The 21,847-nt window shown below is 48.7% G+C and overlaps 1 long non-coding RNA gene and 1 pseudogene across 2 annotated transcripts; one reads left to right on the top strand and one right to left on the bottom strand.

Annotated features, from left to right (window-relative positions):
• Positions 1-5,057: 5,057 nt before the first annotated feature.
• On the bottom strand, positions 5,058-7,176 carry LOC136455213 (aspartic proteinase nepenthesin-1-like; annotated as a pseudogene).
• On the top strand, positions 7,175-10,217 carry LOC136453251 (uncharacterized). 2 transcript variants are annotated; one of them, XR_010758982.1, is made up of 4 exons: positions 7,175-8,904; positions 9,004-9,642; positions 9,721-9,752; positions 9,898-10,217. It is a non-coding gene; the product is annotated as an uncharacterized lncRNA (long non-coding RNA). The 2 variants fall into 2 exon arrangements; XR_010758983.1 differs by having other exon boundaries at positions 9,895-10,217.
• Positions 10,218-21,847: the final 11,630 nt, after the last annotated feature.

Raw genomic sequence — 21,847 nt, 5'->3', positions numbered from 1 at the left:
TTAGTCGCATCATGGAAATGTCTATAAAGTAGAGTTTGTGAGCCTGCGATACCATGCACTCCGTGACTGTGTTAAATTCATAAACTTTGTTTTTTGAATTAAATGTCACTTTAACGTTGGTATTTAATTTTTACAGTATTGTTATCTTATCGTGCGATCCGTGTGTTTTTAGTATAAATTATTAGTTATCCCATAGCAACGCACGGGCACGCTACCTAGTCATTGCTTAAAAGTGAAACCAACTTCTGATCGATTCTTGTCTCTGCCCCGCCAAAGTGAAACCACCACCGATGAGTAAGGGCTTGTTTGGCATAGCTCACAACAGTTTCATGAGCTGTTTTATTTACTAAACACTTATTTTTAAAATAGCTTTATCTATGAAGTTGTTTTTCTTCCCCTTTCACAAAGACATGAGTTAGGATGAAGCTGAAAAAGTAGTTTATCCTAGCCCTCTCCCTCATTTCTCTCTCCCATCTATGCATGAAGTTGTTGGTGAAGCTATTTTACCAAATAATTTTTCCAAAACAGCTCAGCTTCATCTAGAAAGTTGTTTATGAAGCTGTTTTCCAAAAAAACAGCTTAACTAGTAAAGTTGAGTTATGCCAAACAAGCCATAAGTCTCCACAATAATGTGCTCCCTCGTCTCCGTCGGAACCAGACGGACTCCATCACATACCGCTTCTGCCTCGACCAAAAGAGCCTGAGCCCTCGAGCTAGCTAGGGAGAATGGCTATATGAAAGAGTCATCCTAGAAGTAGATTGCAGCAGTTTGAAGTCCTTACTTGATGACCGCGACGAGATGAGGTCCTCAATTGGGGCATTTGTTTTTATATTACGGAGCTAGGCAGGGGTTTTGTTGATTTCAGAGTTGTGTGGGTGTGTATGGATGCTAACTCAGTGGTCCATATTTGTGCACACATGGTGTCAGCCACCGAACGTGCCCTTTTCTGGTTAGACTATATCTGAGAGTGGTTGATGGGATTAGCTGCCGCTAATTGTAATCCTGCTTTTCTCCCATAACTAAAAAAACAAAACTAAGACAATTGAATGGTGCGACAAAAGACGTCGGGTCATTGCTCTGCCTCCCCCGTGCGATCCCACAGCGTCGGCAGGTGGGTCCGACCAAGCCTAGGATCCCGCAGCGCAAGGCCAAGCCTGCGATTGCGTGTCAGGTGGGTCTACCCAAGCCTGCGACCGCATGTCAGGGAAGGAAAGGGAACGAAATGGAAGAGAGGTTTCTGGACGCCGCACTGCTGACCACAAGAAAATTGCAGATTTAGGACTCCAAACAATGTGCTTCGCAAATATAGGACTCCAAACATCGTCTTCGTAAAAAACCCTTGAAACGTTGGCTTCTTGATTTCCATGACATTTGGTGTATTAAGACTCTTTTCTCATCTAAATACATGTATTTATTCCCCAAAGTGACCCTTTTATTCTTCTGGTCTTACGTATCATTGATCGTTTCATCTACTCGACGTTCCATCTGCCCTATCGTTCATGTTCTCGACGCCCTAACCCCAACGCCGCCGTTCCATCCCCAACCCGACGCCGTCGTTCCCTCCATAACCCCCAACCCCAACACCGCCGTCCCCTCGATGCCCATGGATGGAACGCCACCGCTTGACGAAGAGGATGGCCGCCTGCTCTCCATGGATGGCCAAGCAGCGCAGCCCTGCCGGCCTTGTCCCTAGCCATGGCGCCCTCAGTTCTGGCCGAGCTGGCATTGTCTAGCCTGGCCGCGACTGCCACATGGCTGGCCATGATGGCCATAGGGTTGGCCATGCCGGCCTCTGGCATGTCTGTGATGGCCATAGGGTAGGCCACGCCGGCCTCTCGCCTAAACACGATGGCCTCAGCCCTGGCCACACCCAACCCCGACACCATGATTGATGAAGCCCCACCGGAGACCGCTGCGATTGCTCGTATCGACGGCATGTCCAATGCCCTAGCCCTAGCGAGAACATTCCTGCCCACTGCTCCCCCGCCGACAGTAGAGTACAATCTTCCTATTGTTGATGTGCAAAGGTAATGGTGTTAATTATTTATGTTATTTTACCTGTAAAGTAGTAGGGTCATGGTATTAAAATTGATTTCACTTGTTTAGGTCCGAAGTAGATCACGTGCAAAGTGTTGATTGAGATAGCTTACAGATAGTGGAGACACATGACAACGAAGGTCGTATTGGACTTGTGAGTGAAAAAAACTGATGTGTGAAATTCTAGGCTTGAGAGAAGAGGAGACACACGTTGATGAAGGCCAAATGAATGAACAGGATGTTGGTAATGAGTAGTGTGTTGATAATGAGCAGGGTGTTGATACTGAGGATGCCGCCATTCCTACAAGTGATGCTATACCAAGTGAGATGGTGATTTCATATGATAAAAACAACCCCCAATGGATATTGGTACAATATACTCAACAATGGATGAGTTCAGGATGACAGTGCGATAATTTGCTATCAATAAGGAGTTTGATTTAGAAACTGAGAAGTCATGTACGACGAGAGGGCTTATTGCAGGTCCGGTGGTGATTGCCCTTGGAGAATAAATGGCACCAAACATAAAGGCCAAAGCACTGTAGAGGTCAATAAATTTATTTGTTTTCATTAATTCTACTTTTCCTGTAAATTAATATGAATCTCATTGATTTTGTGTTTTGCAGGTAACAGTTTTGGTCGATCACCATACATGTGCGTCTACCATGAGGACGATAACTAAAACTCCATCTCAGAAGTGGGTAGCTAGCAAGGCTGTGAGTATCCTTAGAGATGATCCAAATATCGGTGCTAAGGAATTGTAAAAGAAGTTGCAGACAGGTCACAAGGTCACAGTTGCATATGACACTGTATGGCGGGGGTAAAGAAAGAGCTCTTGCCGAGGTTTATGGCAAATGAGAAGAGAGTTTTGAGCTATTGTTTAGGTGGAAGGCCGAGGTAATGAAACGCAGCCCCGGGAGTGTTGTGGAGATTGAGGTACTTGAGGTGGATGATCAAGTATATTTTCACCATTTTTTCTGTGCTCTTAAACCATGCATTGATGGTTTCTTAGAAGGTTGTAGGCCTCATTTGAGCATAGATGTTACAACACTTAATGGAAGGTGGAATGGCCACTTGGCCGCAGCTATAGCAGTTGATGGTCATAATTGGATGTATCCAGTCGCCTATGGCTTCATAGCTTCTGAAATAATAGACAATTGAACTTGGTTCATGGAACAATTAAAGAAAGCAATAGATAATCCTCCACTCCTTGCTGTTTATTCTGATGCTTGCAAGGGCTTAGAGAACGCAATGAAGAATGTTTTCCCAAATGCAGAGCAAAGAGAATGCTTTTATCATCTTGTGAGAAATTTTCAGAAGAGGTTTAAAGGGTTCGACCAGATATATCCTGCGGCAAGGGCTTACAGAGAAGACATATTCTATGACAATATAGCAAAAATAGTAACTAAATCATAAGAAGCAATGAAATGGTTGTAGACCAATCATAAGCTATTACGGTATATGTGTGCTTTCAATCCAGAAATTAAATGTGACTACATCACTAGTAATACTGCTTATGGTAGAGAGATTGAACCAATGACAGACAAAACACAATGGCCACAAGTTGAGCTATCATTTTTAGTTGGTGCACCTCTTGCCACAAGAAGAAAGGTTCCAAAGATGGTAAATTTACCAACAAGGGTGAAGGTACCAACAATGGATGTGACAATGCTACTGCTCCAACCAATGCAAAGGGAAAGAAGATGATTAGAGGACCTATGACTTGCAAAAGATACGGTGAAAAAGGTCACAGGCAAGCTAGTGCCAAGTGCCCACTCAATGCGACAGAAAAAAGAGGTAAGTAATGATTTTCTTTATCAAAGAACTTGAATGAAAATGTCATAATTAATTTATTTATTATACTTATAGGAAGTGTAGGCAACCTAGTAAGAATGTTACAAAAGCTACGCCAGCAGAACTTAGCGCCCCACATAGACCAATTAGAGAAGAAATACTACGGGATAGTCCAGAAAGGATCACCAGAAGGTAAGGAATATACTAACACATTTACCATATAATACTGATTCTTTTCGTGCATCTAATTGTCGTACTGTATTTATGTGCAGCAAGCTTGCGTTCTTGTTAAGAGAGGGCACCTCTTCACAAACCGACACCACTAGTCCTGTGAGGATGCATGCTGCGGCTGCACTAAAAAAAGTTGACTCCAAAGAGAAAGCTACATATTGGATGAATTTTTTTTAGCTGTGATGAGATGTAAACTCATGGTTTATTTTATATGACTCGGATCGTTTGAAACAAAATTATGGTTTTATGAGATGAAAGACTTTATTTGTGAAGAGATGTAAACTCATGCTTTAATTGATATGCGATGGAACTCGATTAGAACAAATTTATGGTTTGCTGAGATGAACTAGTTTATACTAAAATCGTGGATTTGTTATTGCATATGGGTCATTTTGGTTAATTTTTATTATATATGAACCTGTGCATATGGTGACTGAGTCGGAACTGAAACCTACGACTGCATTTCATGTTCAGAACTCGATCATCAATGGTGTCCAATGACATTGTTTCCAGTGCATCCCGATGGAGTGAAACTTGTGAAACATATATCAAAGCATTTTGAACCTGCTGTATATTCGTGAGGAACGCTAATCCAGGCAAGCCAGCCAAGGCGGCGGCCAGTCAGCCTGCCCTTGGCGGCGGCAGGCGGCAGGCGGCAGGCGGCCAGCCTAGGCACAACAGGCTTCCAAATCACCGTCTAAATGACTGAATGGTAAAAGGGTCACTTTGAAGGAATAAATATATGTATTTAGATGAGAAAAGAGTCTTAATACATCAATGTCAGGAAAATAAGAAGCCGACGTTTCGACAGTTATTTTTAGGGAAAATTGGTTTCATAGCACCGAAAGAATGCGAGAATCAGAAAATACCACCGAAAGTTCGTCGTGCCGTAAAATACCATCGAAAGTGAGCATTCCGTCCGCAATCTAGCACTCTGTTACTTTCGCTGTTAACGCCGTTGGTTGCGTCCGTCCGAGGACTCAGCTTCAGTGCTTCACTCAAAATTCAAAAACGACCAGGAGCCATGGAAACACGTGTCCAGGCCTATGTCCGTGTCGTTCGTCGCCGGCAGAGGGATGGCCGACACCAGCCCGCGCCGCATGGCCTCGTAGGCGTCCTGCTGCAGCCACGTGATGGACGTGCCTGAGTCGATGATGACCCCGCCCGTGGATCCAGATTCAGTGACTTTGCTTGAGCAAGTCACGTTCATCTCCTCCGTCCATTTTACATCTCATGGCGCTGAGTGATTCCAACGAGAAAACACAGTGCAGAGAGCCCAGACTTGGCATTTTCTGCCTAGGCCGGTGAAGCTCGCCGACGCGCACTCTCCCTCGCGCACCGCGCAGCCCCAACTCGTCAACGCAGGAAGCGGCGTCTCCTTCTTAGACGCCTACCTGGGCGCTCTCATTGGGCTCTACGTCCCTCGACGGCTCGACGCTGTCCCGCCCGTGCGACGTCGCAGGTCGCCAAGCTGCTGCACGCCATTGTCTGCAAGCCCCAAGCTACACCGACCGCGCGCGGGGCGGGGGGCGACGCGCGGCTGCCTGGGCCATGGCGGCTCTCGCGCGTGGCCATGGCGGGGCATCCCGCGTGGCACGCGGCTCTCCGGCTCGACCATGGCTGGCCTCCCGCTCGGTGGGGCGCGCCAGTGGTGGGCGCGGCGAGCGGCGGCAGGGAAGACCGGAGGACGCAGGACGGGGAAGCCGTTGCGGACAGTGGACGCAGTCACATAGACTGGCTGATGGAGGGGTCCCTGATGGAGAGCAGACCCGCCTCAAGATCTGCCGGGACATGCACCTCAGCACGCCCCCCGGCGGCGGTCCGCGTTCCTCTGCACGGCGCGCGGCCTGCCTCGCTCTCCATCAGCAGCAGCCCGGCGTCTTGGTTGCTGAAGGCTGCTCGTCTTCTTCTCTGGCAACAACCCGACGTCCCTGCTAAAGTGGTCGTCCTCGTCTTCTCCACGGTGTCCTGGCCCTCCTCCTTTCTCCGGCACCGACTTGACTTGCAGGAGCAAAGTCACCGAATCTGCGTCCCCCACCCGTGCCGTTGTCGTTGATGGCGAACACCAGCGGGTCGATGGGTAGGCGCTTGGTCCCCAGGCTGATGCCGTTGACCGACAGGAAGTACATGTTGGGCAGCGCCGGGTTGATGACGAACGGCGTGGACTGCACCGGCGACCCGGAGCTGGTGTTGGTGCTGTTGAGGTTCGCGAACACGCCGAAGTAGAGCGTGCTCGGCGTCGGCGAGAGGTACGACGTGAGGCAGTAGGAGAACCTGGGCGGCTGGCTCACCAGCGACAGCGGCCCACGGCCGAAGCCGACCATACCGGAGCTGTTGGCGAGGTTGCCCGCGTTGAGACTGCCACACCCGAAGGAGACGTTAGCTACCCTAACCTTGGTCGAGCTGGCCGCGCCGAACGTGAACGTCTCGTTGGCCAGGACGCCGGCGGTGGACATGGTGTCGCCGTAGTAATACTGGTACACGCACATCTTCTTGAAGCAGGAGGGGCTGGAGAGCGCGGCTCACCGCGACGACCGGCACGGGAGGGCTCGGTACGTGGCGGACTTCTTCGCGTCGAAGTAGGGCGTGGGCTGGTCGGCGCAGAGCAGGCAGGGCGCGCACTGCGTCCAGATGAGGTCGCTCCCGGTGTCCATGATGGCCGTGTAGTACAGCGGCGGCGTGCCGATGGCCAGGTCCACCATGTACTCGCCGCTGCTGGCCGTCACGAGGACGCGCGCCGCCGTGATCGGGTCCACCACGGGTGGCGTCGACACGGCGGCGGACGCAGCGTGGCCACACGGGCCTTGCTCCGGGCAATGGCGCGGCTGAGGAGCTCAAGCTTGGTGTAGGACGTGCCCGCGTCGACGTGGGTCAACTTGAGCTGGAATCCGACGTTGTCGTTGCAATGAGCTCCGAGCTGCCTGGGACGAGGCTGAGACAGACGCCGTTAGCTCCGAAGGTGACGGAACGTGATGGAATGCTACTTTCAGTTAACGTTTGCATTTTGAATGGTATTTTACGTGATAGAGCTCTTTTGATGGTATTTTCCGATTCCCTTCTTATGTTTCAATGTTATAGAACCAATTTTCCCTTATTTTTACGAACGGAGTCATGTATTTGCGAAGCCGGAGTCCTAAATCTGCAATTTTCTCTCTGGCCGCAGGTGAAGCCTGCGAATCCGCCACCGCCGCGACGCACCGGCGCTGTTTCCACCACCAGCACACGACCGCGCGCCCTCTCGCTCCACCTCCTCGCTCTGCCCTTGCCCGTCTCCGACGCCGCCGTGCGCCGCGCACGTGCTGCAACCGCCGCGCCCACGAACGCCACGCCGCCACCACAGGGCTGGGCAGCCGCTGGAATCCACAACCGGTGCGATCGCCCCGCCCATCCCCGATCTACGCCGGCGTCGCCCATCCCCGACCCGGCCGAGCCGCCGCCACAGGGAGTCCACGACCGATGCCGCAGCCTCGCCCGTCCCTGATCTACGACGCAGAGAGTCCAGGTGATACTTGCTTCCCACAACACAGATAGTGCCCGTGCTGTAGTATCTCTATGCCTCCCATAGGCCACAACAGGAATGAATGTGCTTTTGAGTCTCATGCTTCTCTGAATCATCATGTGCATATGTTCAAAACAAAGAGCACTTAGGAATAGATATTCGAGACTAATAAATAATGCCAATTTGTTTGGTTGTTGTCTGTTGTCAGATGAGGACTCCTAATATCCGAAGAAAACACTGAGCATCCCTGCAGCCCACCTATTTAAAGTGCCTACTACAACTTAAACTATAGTGGTATTATCACCGTTTAGAAATGCTTAGATTTTTTTTAAAAAAAGGAAAGAATAGCTTTGCATTATGGAAGTTTGCTTCATCACATTTCCGGTCGAGATGAATAACTAGGCCATGATATTTGCTTCACATGTTTCAGAAAGCAAAGCTTCACAAAGTAAGGACTGTCTTTCTCTGGCCAGAAAGATAAATTATGTATGCCATGGACACATGTATTATCGTAGTAGGCCAGTGGCATTAATCGTCAGTTAAACGCAATGAAAGGGAATAAAAGCCTTTAAGAATAGCAATTGCAGCATAGTGCTTGTTCAACTGCTTCGTTAACCTTGATGACCTCAATTCCTTATCCATGCTCTCCATATGCATGGCATAATGTGGAAAATCAGTATATGACACACTAGCTGATATTAAAATTTTAGGTTGTCAACCACTCACACTAAGTGCATTAGCTTTGTAGGACACTATGTAAGTAAAAAAAAGAGTTAAACAGTTTCTATGGCATATTGATCTGCTGTAAAATAACTTGAGATTTAGAGTCAGCTAGATGGACGGGTTGTGTAGTATTTTAAGTTTTTAGGCATGAGAATGACTTAGGACTTCTTTCGATTAAAGGAATAGAATTACCAAAAGAGGAGGGTGTCCACAATGGCTGGTAAAAACCTGAAAAACATTTGATTCAGGATCTAACATCATTGTTGACCTTAGAAGTTCGATGTATCAGTCACATTGTTATGGTGTAGGCAACTAGCCACAAACTGAAGAGGCATATTTTGGTTGTCACCAGCTATCTGAGACTGCTGCTGAGGCATATTTTCTAGTCTTGGTTCTTACTATTAGTGCTATTTATGATATATTTTACCTATCTGATGATGTGTTTCCAAGATCTGGTTTCTGGTGAAGTGTTATATTATAGATATGGAATTCATCAGATTCAAGGAGGGAGAGGACGATTGCACTGAAGTTCTGAATCTAGATGATCGCTATATTAAAGCATAGTCACGCTGAATTACTGCATGAAAAGAACTTGGGAAGGTTAAGGAGGCAATGAATGGTATTCCATGCTTTAATCCTTCTGTCTTTGTCTTTTCTATAATCAATTTTTTTCACTTTCTGAATATTGACATGTATTGTACACAAATTATGTATATAGATGCTGAATTTGCCATCAGTCTTGATCCAAATAATCAAGTGCTAAGGAAGCAGCATTCTACCGCCAATGACAAGATAAGATTTATAGTATTCCAGAAGAAGAAGCACATAAGGCTCTTCCCAAACAACCCAAATGATTGCCAATGGACGAACAAGAGTGGAAATATTCTACCGGATTAGGAATGCAGACGTATATGCTGCTGTTTTTAGTGCGCTTTTTGACAATGATTTTGCTCAAATATTTCTGGAATTTGCAGGCACTGTAGACTGTAGTTGATAGGAATATCTGCCACACAACAGAATTTGATTTCTTCCTGACATATTTTGTAATTACATCTGAAGACTAGCTGCTTGAAGGGCAGGCCTGGTGCAGTGGTGAGAGTTGTCTCACTGAGTCATTAGGTCGTGGGTTCGAATCAGCCTCTCCGCAGATTTTGCGGGGGAAGGCTTGCCTCGGTTTTTCCCTTCCCCAGACCCTACTCATGTGGGAGCCTTCAGCACTGAGTCTGCCCCCTTTATTTGAAGACTAGCTGGTTGAGAAATTGCATGGAACAAGCCATCCTACACATTATGACGTGCTGCGAGATGACAAGTTCATTGCAGATGCTCTGCAGTCTCTCACATATATCTTATGCTACTTGTAAGCATGCCCTTTCCTGCCATCTTGTTTTTTGCTCAACTCATTTGTTTGATGGGTCTGTATTTTCTTTTCTTTCAGGTATTCAAGCTGCTCTCGCTGTGTGTCAATCGGTATGTCCTCTTGTGTCATTGAGAACTTTAGTTATGTATTTTCCAGTGCAAAACATTGCTATGGATTTTTTTGTATTTCATAAAACTGCAGAGTTCTGTTTAATATCCACAACATACTTACTGATACTAATTCTTAAACTAGAAGAATAGTGAGCAATATCTTCTCAAGTACATGGAGCTGAAGATTCCCATTACTTCAAAACTGCTCAGATCAAACTCTGGAGTTGGCTCAATCTACCAATTTAGGTGGCGAGGACAAGCTCTCTCCAAAGGCAAACCTCCAAGGCTCAAGTTATCCCGGTAAGAAGGGCAAAAGGTTGGAAGGGAAGAATATGGTTTAGTCAAATGGCATAGCTTAGTCGGAATCGTTATCTATCACAAGTATTGTGATTTCATGTACTTCTTCACGAGGAACCTTGTTGCTTGATCTTATTATGTAAGAATGGATGACAAGGGTCACAATTATATTTTCCTGTCTTAAAAAAATTTGGGCTTCCATGGTTGTACCGTCACTTGCAATAATAATACTTATGATTTAACTATTTCTATATATTGCTAATGGTGAATCTTGCCACAGATACTCAAGTGGATACCTTATTCTACAGTATATATCTGCGTGGAATAATCCTAAAGCCACACATATTTTTATGGAGATTATAACATACTTTGTTTTAAAGTTTTGTGAGTATTCGAACCTGTGTATAGGATGGTACGGAGATACAACAGAACTTATTCGTGGATTTTTTTGCGCACGAAAGAAATGAATATCGGAGATTTCTTCCTGCTAATATAAAGCATTATCTTAGCCGCATTACGGAAAGGTCTATACAATGGAGTTTATGAGCCTGCGACGCCGTGCTCTCCGTGACTGTGTTAATTTCATAAATTTTACTCTTTGGATAATGTCACTTTAACGCCGGTATTTAATTTCACAGTATTGTTATTTTATCGTACGATTAATGAAGCTCTATTGCTAAAAAAAAAGAGCCCGAGCCCACCAAATTGATCCAGCGAGCCGATGATTTGATTTGATCCCGCGAAGTTCGCCCTGTTTGCTTCAACTATTTTTCAGTCAACGAACAATACTTTTCTCTCACAATAAATCAACATAAGCTAAATTTTAGTATAAACCGACAGACTAATTATTTCCGGGCGGGTTTCGTACGTGAGCTGCACGGCAATCTTGCCGTCTTGCCGAGACGGGCCGGCGCGGAGGGAGAATAGGGGAGATAGCATAGGAACGGAACCTACCTCGCGTGGTCCATGCACATCTACAACCGGACAGCAAAGTTAAGCCTGGGGATGAGAGCACCTTTTGCGTTGGCTGTGGCGGCCAAATCCAAACCCTGCGCTACCAAATTAGTATGAAAAAACATCCAAAATACTACCAGTAGTAAGCAGTGGTGGCGATACTGCTGCTGCTGCTCAAAAACCAGCTGGATATGTTCATGCTGAAAAGCACTTTTCAGCTGAACCTGAAGACGGGGGCTGCCGAGTTTAATGGACCGAACGATCTGTTGCACTGCATCGGTTGGTGCGTAAGCCTAACGAGATGGATGGATGTAGTATCCAGCAGTCAACAGTTTTGTCATGCACATTAGCCCGTCAAAATTATGGCCTGCATGTCGTACTGTTTGTCGGCTAGACTAGATGGGATGAAATTATTGAGCGTAGGACAAAAGGCCGATCGACTTGTGAAAATGTCAACTGTAGCGATTTAAAGTTATTACTGCTTCTCCTACAACTAAAAAGAACAAAGTGTGTATATTTTTTTATGCGGCATTTGTTTTAATTCGTCTGTCTGTCCACGTCTACGATCCCACGATATCTCCTTGATTGAATATTGCCTGTCATGTGATAGAGAAATCACGGTAAAATAAAAAGTAGAAAATTATTGTGCTATCCATATACACATTGTATGTTTGCATGCACCAGCATACATGGCAACGAGCAAAAGAAAAGAGAATTAACACAGAAGGAAAGAGAATTAAGACAAAAGGAACATCTTTGCATTTCTGAGAATCTTGCCAAATCTGTCTATATTTAATTACTTCCCCTCTTTGCATTTGCAAAAAGGGATAGCTTTTTCCTCCTTTCATTTGGTTTCACGCTCACGTGTTCCATCTGCCTCGGTCTCCTCCCTGCTCGTCGCTCCCCTTGCGATCGCAGCATCGCTCCCCTCCCCTTCGTGACTCCCCGCTTGGCCGTGCTGCACGCCTTCGGCCACTGTGAGGCGGCGCGGCGTCCACGGTGCTGGAGGGCCGGATCAGGGGCACCGTGGTGCTGGTGAAGAAGGACGCGCTCAGCTTGTGCCACTTCTAGATGCCGTTCCTCGACAACATCCACTATATCCTCGGCCAGGACACTGGGCTCGTCTTCCAGCTCGTCAGCGCCACCAAAGCCGACCACCATGAGGTGGCACGGCGTCCCAGTGCTGGAGGCGGCGCACGCGTCCGTGCGCGGCATCCCGACGGCACAGGTGGTCAACCAGGGTATGCCCACCCCTTCCCTGCTCTCCCTTCTGTGCGAAAAAGCGGACACCTAAGTGGAAAATATAACGCGGGCAACATGTTCGACAAAATGTGTCTCAATGCTAGCAAACCTTGGTGGTTGTGTCCTCGTAGATGGACCTACGTCGAGAAGGAGAAGGACATGCGTCGAGAATTTTTAGCACATGTGATTTTTAGCAAGTGGTACCATAAAGGGTCTTCGGAGATTAATCAGTCTCATGCTGCATGTTCCATCTGATTGCACAATTACTCTCTGAATTTTAGCATGGAATATATACTCAAGGGGGAATGAGGAAACTGAAAGTCGGTGTGGGATTCAAAATCAAACCTACTATGCTTTTATATAATATATTCATGCTGCTCTTTCTCTGCCATTTTTACACTGTAAAAATGCTAATTGTTTCTCCATAATATGGAGTGTTTTTGTACATCACTCATGGGATGCTCTTTGAGTTGTATGTAGATTGGACAATTGCTGAAAGAGTCTGATAAATAATCTAGACATTATAATACCATTTCATTATTGTCAAAATTTATTTCATTACTGGCTCCTTGGTTAAATCTGCTAAGGTTAGCATTTGTTCAAGTTGACTGTCATGAAGATATTTATAGTTTCCTGACAATCAATTTTCCATGCCTAGCTACGGGTTACAAGAACGCTAAGCCTGTGGGCATGCTTTGTTGTTTTGTCAAACCAGCCTTTTTAATTGTCAGTTTTGCTGGAAAATTTATGGTCACCTAATATTAAAAAACAAAAAATATGTAAATCTCCTGTGGAACGTCCTACTTGAAGTTTATTATTGTGTAAACCCACCCTCTAACCCTTCTCCATCAGGAATCTGAATGACAAAACGTGAGTTTACTCCTGCTTTTATTACTTGGTATATGCCATCATGGGTATTCATCGAAAAAGACATTCCCTTACCATATGTTCAGACGACCTACCTGCTTTTTTGTACTGAACATTTTTTTAAAGAATTGATTCATTGCGCGCAGGGGCATATACCAATTAAGGTGTTACATAATTAGCAATTGATATTAGGACATAAAAACAATTGACCATTCAGGTAGTCAATAGGATCCTGAATGGGCACGATAGGAGGCGGCGCCTATTCAGGTAGTAAATAGTTTTAGCATGTGTGTCTCTAATGGTACTTATTTTGTATCATGAATATCAGTATTTTCTAATACAAACTTAGTCAAAGTATATTTTTAGACGGAGGGAGTATTTCACTCTTTCGAGCGTCAATGGAACTTTTTATCAACTCTCTCATGGACAAGTTTGATAATACGAATTTATTGGTTAATTTTGTGTTCAGTGAAATCACAATAGAACATATGCAAAATAATGAAGGTCGTGCACCATTTAAAGACTTGACAAACATCATCAATGGAGGTAATTGTTTATACTCATATCCATAGACGCATTCACTTGTATTATTTATGGTAATTAAGCAAATATTTATCAACTTATTTTCAAACAGGTAACCATACAACATCAAATTCATAAGCGCAAATAGATGAACGTGCGCAGCGTAAAAGAGAAAGAGAAAAAGCATGCCATGCATCAATGACTCAAGAAGAAAGGGATGCAAAAAATAAAAACTTAGGGAAAAGTATCATCAGACAAAGAAAAACATGGATGCCACCAAGCTAAAAAGGGAAAGGGAAAAGGCACGATTGGCAGCAATGACTCAGGAAGAAAGAAATGAAAAAATAGAAAGCGTCGTGAACGATATCATCAGAAAAAAGCAGGTAAATATGATTTTGCTTTTCTAAATTCAGTGTTGCCATTTTTAGTTTATTTAATATATAGTGCATGCCATGTGGTACCAGTTGGAGTTGATTCGACCATGGAAAGCACTGATGTCTATGAAGATAGTGACTGGCTACATCGAAACAACTCTGTGGGGGGTATGACCCCCGGATACCCACGACAGACCACATGGGCTGCACCCTCAGGGGCAGCCCAGCCCACAAGACGAAGCCTTGCGGGGCATGACTCTGGTTGGCGCCTTCCGCAAGACATCTGGAAGATATCCTGAAGATACTACAAGATCTGTTAGGATATGTATGATCCCAAGATTTATGTAATCAGTTATTACTTTCCGATTATCTCTCAGATCTAACCGACCTGTAACCCTGCTCCCTGGACTATATAAGGCGAGCAGGGACCCCCTCCAAACACAGGCAATATCATACGATAGCTAATACAAAACAACAGACCACAGGAGTAGAGTATTACGTTATACTAACGGCCTGAACCTGTCTAACTCTTATGTCTCTATTGCCTTCTTATTCTTGATCCCACGCTCTCCTGCCGATCAATCTACCTTCGTGGGATACCTCTCGAAGGACTGCTGATGATATTCTATCGACAGTTGGCGCGCCAGGTAGGGGATTGCGTGTTGTTTTCCTATCGAACAAGATGGTTTTTTCCGTAGGCTCTTCGTCCCTCCCATAGCCCGGCCAGATCTTCATGGTCGGATCGATCTCCTGGATCATCAACGCTGACGGAGTCGGAGAGCTCCTCGAGCCGGTGCTGATCGATTATGTGCCGATCATCCCTGCACCTGCGATTGTAGATCTGATCTCAGAACCACCTCCGAGGTCGCCTTCATCAGCAACTCGCCGCCCGCTTCCTCGCTACCAGAGGAGGCAGATCAACAACGATGATCTGGTCGAGTCCATCAATCGGGTCAGTCTAAAGCATGTCAATTGTCTCTCCATTACCGAATCAACCCTGGATACTTTGGTTCAGCGCTGATCACCCTCTGATCCAAATCTATTGGAGGCTGCTCGAAAAACTCCAGGAGCTGTGGCTATGCCATTCAGGCTGACCAACGTCGCTGCTACTTACCAAGACGCCCTAAGGGGAAAATTCACCAACCAGGTGGAAGACGCCCATCCACTTGTCGGCCAGCTCGCCGTCCAGCCTCCGCTAGCCATAAACATGCTACACATAGGCTGGTGCCCCAGGGCGTCCCTCCAGACCATCCCAGAGGAAAACCCAAGCTCCAAGTCTTAGGGCTCTACGGAGACCCTCGCTGAAACCTTCACCGAGCAACTCCTTCTCCCACCCTTCTGGGGTGGCGTGATCTTCAACGTCAGCATCGACAACCCTCCTCAGAATGACAAAACCGAGGAGGAACGTGTCGCTCGTGAGAACCAGAACATCAACTGTGCGCAGCGCCGAGAAAATGAGGCAGCCATTGCGAGGGCCGAGGCTGCTCGAAATAATCGGCTCGACTCACAAGGAAGGCCACTCCCGCTCCACTGTGACCTCAACAAAGAATTTCTCCACATTGACGGCCACAACATCTTCAAGACTCCAAGCGCCAATCTAGCAGTGGCCACCAATGAGCTCGCCCGCCTCTCACAGACGCCCGAGCTCGCCAGGGTCACCGCCATGCTTAAAGCGGCACACTATCAGGTTAATGAGATCCGCGAGGATCAGAGGCCTTCGTGCTGTACGAGCATGATTCGTCGATTAGCTACGCCAAGATCCAATCGCTGCCCCAGTCAAAGCCGTTTTGCCGACTAGTCACTGCCTCTCTAGGGGGAGCCGAGGGCCACTGCGCCGAACACCATCGCCAACACGACCAGGAGGTCGAATAGGACGCTCGAGTGCACCTCAGCAACCTCCAGGATGCACAACGACGTATCGAGCAACATCGCTTCGGTCGCCATGAAGATGAAGTACGCCACCGCCAGGAGTATGAGCAGGAGTATGGAAACCCAGACTCAGCTCTCGAGCCGATCGACACCGGCAACGCTACGGCCGACACCGACCACAACCCCAAAGGGCTCCAGCATTTACGAGGGCGCTTCGAAAACTTCAGTGGCCCCGTGGTTTCAAAATCATTGGGGTCGAGCCCTATGAGGGAAGGATGAATCCAACATAGTAGCTATAGTCTTATGCCACCGCTGTCCACGCCGCCGGAGGAGACACCAGTGTCATGGCGAACTATCTCCCTGTCATGCTCACGCCACCTGCCATGAGCTGGTTTACTAGCCTTGTCCCAGACTCTATCAGATCCTGGGAAGAGCTAAAAAAGTCTTCACCGACAATTATATGGCTACGTGTACTCGGCTGGGCACCAAGCATGATCTCAATCGCATCAACCAAAAGCCGTCCAAGCTCCTCTGTAGCTACATCCAACGCTTTTCTGAGGTGAGGAATTCTATCCCCAACATCACAGAAGCTAAGGTCATCACCGCCTTCACCCAAGGACTCCACCATCGAGAGCTTTGCTCCAAGTTCAACCGCAAGCCGCCCACAGGCATTGGCGAGATGATCACTACTGCCAACCAATACGCCAACACCGAGGAAGCCGAGTTGCGCTTCAACGAGGATGCGGGCACTCATCGCCCACCTCGCCGCTACGATGACCGCCCCGACGATCGACACCACAACGACCGCCGCTTGGACGACCACAGTTACCATCATGACAACAGCCGTGATCGAGCAGAAGGACCCAAGTCTGGCCAAAATCACCGTCGCTGGCCAGACCACATCATCGCCGCCGTCAGTCAACCTCACGCCAAGTGCAACTACGATGAGCAGTACCAAAAGATCCTCGATGGCCTATGTCCTCTATGCAAGAACATCAAACACAAGATGAAGAACTGCCTTGGCTTGGCTAAGGAGTTTCAGGATAAAAAGCTAGAAGATGACGCCAACAATGGAGCCAGAGGTCACCGACCGCCTGGGGGCAACAACAATGCCTTCTAGGACCATGACAAGGTGGTTGCCACCATCTTCGGGGGCCTCACCTCCACCAAAAGTAGAAGAGAATGGAAGCTCGCCGCACGGCGGGTGCTCTCCGTCACTATGGAAGACGCCACCACCAACCCCAGTTATCGTCCATGGTCCGAGGTATCCATCACCTTCAGTAGGGCTGACCAGTGGGCGGACATCCCCTACATAGGGTGTTTTCCCCTCGTCCTTGATGCAACCGTCCAGAAGGTGCTTTTTAGAAAGGTGCTCATTGATGGTGGGAGCACTCTAAATCTCCTCTTTGTCAGAGCCCTAAAGGAGCTGGGCCTCAAGTTATCAGATCTCACACCCTCCAACTCCTCCTTTTGGGGTGTGGTACCTGGCAGGGCCTCCAAACCGCTTGGAGAGATCACCCTACCAGTACAGTTCAGCATGTCAAGCAACTACCGCGTTGAACACATCAACTTCTACGTCATCGACTTCAACACCACCTATCACGCCATACTTGGTCGGCCAGCTCTAGCCAAGTTAATGGTTGTACCACACTACGCATATCTGGTGCTGAAGATGCCTTTGCCTGCAAGAGTTCTGGCCCTATGGGCCAACCTCTCCATCGCCTACGCCTACGAGATAGAGAGTCTCGCTCTCATCGAAGCTACCGACCTCTCCATCCAGATGGCTAGTGTGGTCACCGAAGCCAAGATGTTGCCCGCCGATGACATGGAGATCCCAGAGCTGGAGCCTCCCCGTGCCTCCGCCAAGTCCAAGGAAATAAAGGAGGTTGGCCTCAGCCTCGATGACCCCTCTAAGACCATGAAGATTGGGGCTCACCTTGACCCCAAATAGGAAAGCACGCTCGTCTTCTTCCTACGTGCCAACACTGACATGTTTGCTTGGAAACCTACAGACATGCCGGGGGTACCATAGGAGAAGATCGAGCACTCCTTAAATGTCTCGCCGACCACCAAACCGATCAAGCAGAAACTCCGCCGATTCATGCCAGACAAGAAGGAGGCTATTAGGGTAGAAATAAAATGGCTCCTAACTACCAGATTTATAAAAGAAGTGTATCATCCTGAGTGGTTGGCAAACCCTGTTCTTGTTTGAAAAAAGAATAAAGAATGGAGAATGTATGTTGATTACACTAATGTTGATGTTTCGAACAAACACTGGCTAGTAAATTTATAATTGATGCGCGTTAGGCCCAGATGGTGCGCTAAAGGACACAAGGTTTTACTAGTTTGGGCTGAATGTCCCTATGTCTAGCCTGTTGCTGCTCATGTTATTAGCACTGAAAAAAGGTTTGTAGTAGGGGGTACAAATGGTCGAGAGAGGGACAGGTCCCAAGTCTTTGATGGAATGGTCGAAAAGGTTGCCGAGAGCTTAAGTCGCTGCTCAGCTATGTGTGAAGTGTTGTGTGTGTCAAGAGTCGATCCCCTTAGTGGGGGGCCCTACCCTCCCTTTTATAGACCAAGGGGGGAGCAGGGGTTATAGATGGGAGAAAGGAGAAAAACTAGGGGCCAAGAAGCCCCTCCGAAGGTGTTGAGGCCTCCTTTTCTGCTAAGCCAGCCTTGCTGACATGGCCAGATGGTGTCAGGGATTGGCACGTTCGCTGGGTGCCCGTGTCCTGGCGATGCCATGCCCTTACCAGATCAGCAAGTGGCCACGTCCCGTCCCACCCCTCCAGGCGGCATGTCAAACAAGGGTGTTGACCTGTGGCCCTGTGGGGAGCGGACGGTGCTATGACACTATGTCTATCATTGTAGATGGCACGAGTCTTTTCCTGGACCATAGTGGTTGTCGTATGCCTGTGTTAGTATCCGTGTCCAAGGGCTGATGGCGGCGCCTACAACACTATGGGACAAAAGTCGGCGCCTACAACACTATTTGAGCACTATTAGGTCGGAAAGGGCTTAAAGTGCCTGTCCCATCGTATCCTAACGGTACCTTCCTACAGGCGTGCAGGGCATGGTCTTTGGTATGGCGGTTGACTCGAATGTCCTGTCGTACCCTGTGCTTGTCAGCATGAAGGTGCAGGGTGCAGTCATCGGGCGAGGCGGAGCCAGCCCTCAGCCATCGGGTGGGATAGAGCCTATCCTCAGACGTCAGGCGAGGCGGAGACCGCCCTCGGACGTCGGGCGAGGCAAAGCTAGCCCTTAGGGGCCGGGCAAGGCAGAGCCTGCCCTTGGGTGCCAGGTGAGGTGGAGCCTACCCTCAGGGGTTGGGTGAGGCAGAGCCAGCCCTCGGGAGTCGGGCGAGGCGGAGCCAGCCCTTGGGGGTCGGGCGAGGCAGAGCCAATCTTCCATCATTCGGGCAAGAAGCGTGGTAGCGTTCTTATCTGACCGAAAGCGTCAACGTTCGATGGTTATTAGTTCCACCTCATTGGGTACCCTGGTATTAGGTCCCTGACAATTGATCTTAACAAACACTACCCTAAAGACCCCTTCGGTTTGCCTTAGATAGATGAGGTTGTAGACTCCACTATCGGCTGCGAACTGCTCTCCTTCCTTGACTGTTACTCCGGCTATCACCAGATATCCCTCAAGGAAGAAGACCAGATCAAGACATTGTTCATCACGCCCTTCGGTGCATACTGCTACATGAAATAGCCAATATGAGTCAAGGATATACAGAAGCATCAGGATGCCTCCGGTGGCTCAAATGACGGTGTTCGATGCGGGTTGGACAGAGAGGGACGTAGCCGGATGGTCCCCAACCCCGATGAGCCAGGCGCATCAGGATGTCATCGCAATGGCGTCCATGGGAGCAGCGTAGTCTGGGCCACCGGAGACCCAGGCAGTGGTGCCCGCGACTACGGTAAGCTTGGTGGGGCCAGACGTCGCCTTGGCGGCGCCCAAGGGAGCGGCGCAATCCGCACCACCGGCGGCCCAGGCTACGGCGCCCGAGGTGGGCCCGATGGAGGAGGACATGGCCATAGGGTCTTTGGGCATTGTGATGGTGGTGGGGAGGACCAGAAGGGAGTCGCCCCTAGCCCTGTTGTCGGGAGGCAGCCGCTCCCCCGCATGGGGTGAGCCGCCGCTCCAGTGGGTGGCCGCTCAGGACCCAACGTCAGTTCTTTTTTTTGCTCGACGATGTTGCCAAGAGCCTGGAGCAGGAGAATCTCGACATCGGGTTCTTGGCTATGATGGATGCCTTGAGCCAGGGCAGTGGTGCCATGCGCGAGATCCTCGTTCCTACTAGAGGGGTATCCGCTTAATCTTGTCCCTTGTTTTCTTTCTCCATGTATTTTTGTGTTTTTGTATTTTTGATACCGGTCTTCTTTTTAGTGTATTGTTGCTGATAGCCAGAACAAGTCCCGGTTCCTCCATGAGCAAAAGGTGGAATGGGACCGCCTTACCAAGGAGGCCCGACTGCGAGGAGATGTGGGCGTGCAGCTGGCTACCGCCCAGCAGCGGGAGGCCGAGGCGCGTCGAGACGTGGAGGAGATCCATGGGATGTTTGAGGACTTATCGGCAAGGGTGAAGCTGGACGTGGAGGCGGACGCCAGGCTTCGAAAGGAGCGAGATGAGCTACTATAGAAGGGTGCCATGGCCAGTGAGCAGGCTGTCAAGCTCCTGGCAGAGCTAGAGACGGAGCGGGACCTCAAGCTGATGGTTGAGGAGAGGTCCGTGGCGTTGCAGTAGAGGGCGGACCACGACGCCGAGGTGATCACCCGGTTGCGCGGGGAGCGGGACGAGCTACGCCAAACCGAAGAGAGACTTCGCTCAGAGCATGGCGCGGCCCACGAGGAGCGCGACCGGGCCATTCGAGAGCGTGACAAGGTGCGTTAGGTGGTCAACTCCCTTCGGGCGGATCTTGGAGCCACGGTGAACTGAAGGTTGGACGCCAAGAGCGTCTCGGCCAGGCTAGACAAGGAGCTCGCCGAAGTGCGAGGGATCCTTCAGACCGAGAGTGACGAGCACGACCTTCTGTAGGCCGCTGTTGGGGTGGTCATTGACCCCCTAAGGGTGGCACAGCCAGAGGGAACCAGCTCGCTCACGGGTCATGCCGCGGGTATCTCGGCGTGCGTGGGCCAACTTGAGGAGGCCGCCTTTCATGCCGGGATCACCCAAGCCTTCGCTATTGCCCGTTCTCATTATGATCGGGAGATCAACTTGGAGGTAATGAGCCATGGCTTCGCACCTATCTGTGAAGACCCTGAGCTAGATGAGATTGAGAAGGCAGTGGCTCCCCTTGCACAGAACCTGGTGAACAAGCTGAAAGAAGAGGTTCTCCCTTCGACGAAGTAGTTAGTTGAATAAGTTTGATAGACACTTATCTGTAATATGTGAACAAGTGTTAGTACTTTTGTGTCTAAAAGCAGATTCATGACTTTGTTTTGCACTTTTGTTTTGTTTGTTTGATCTTACCTTCTTCCTTTTTTGCAATGAAAAAAGATTTACGCGATCCGACCCTTCCGTTTGTTTACGACTGTAGGGCCCGAGGTGTTTAGGGGAGATTTTGATTGTGCTATGAGCAAAAATTACTGTAGCCGTCTGGGCGTGGGCTTTTTGCAGCCTTACCTATCTGTTCCCCTGAACCTTGCGGCCAGTCTCGACGCGAGGAGAAGGTCTGATGTAATGAATGTTTTGAAAAAAAAGAATAAGGGGTACTCGTACCTTTATCAGCCCCCGAGTGAGATCCGACCCCCTGTGGTCGCTGGGGTCGGATGTTACTGGAGACCAGAGCGAGTGTAGTGAACTTGCGTTTGTATTCGTACGTATCCCTTACCTAGGACTTTGGTGATCGCTGCATGACCGTGCATTTGGTCTTATCGCTGGTCTGGCCTTCCCCGAGCCCCCACGCGTGGTGGGGATTCGGTCAAGGGCTGGCTCATTCATGGTGTTGCCCCATCAGTGGTTTTT

Source organism: Miscanthus floridulus, chromosome 5 (genome assembly GCF_019320115.1).
Source record: "Miscanthus floridulus cultivar M001 chromosome 5, ASM1932011v1, whole genome shotgun sequence".
Classification (NCBI taxonomy): Eukaryota; Viridiplantae; Streptophyta; class Magnoliopsida; order Poales; family Poaceae; genus Miscanthus; species Miscanthus floridulus.
This window is presented reverse-complemented; position numbering and strand designations above follow the sequence as displayed.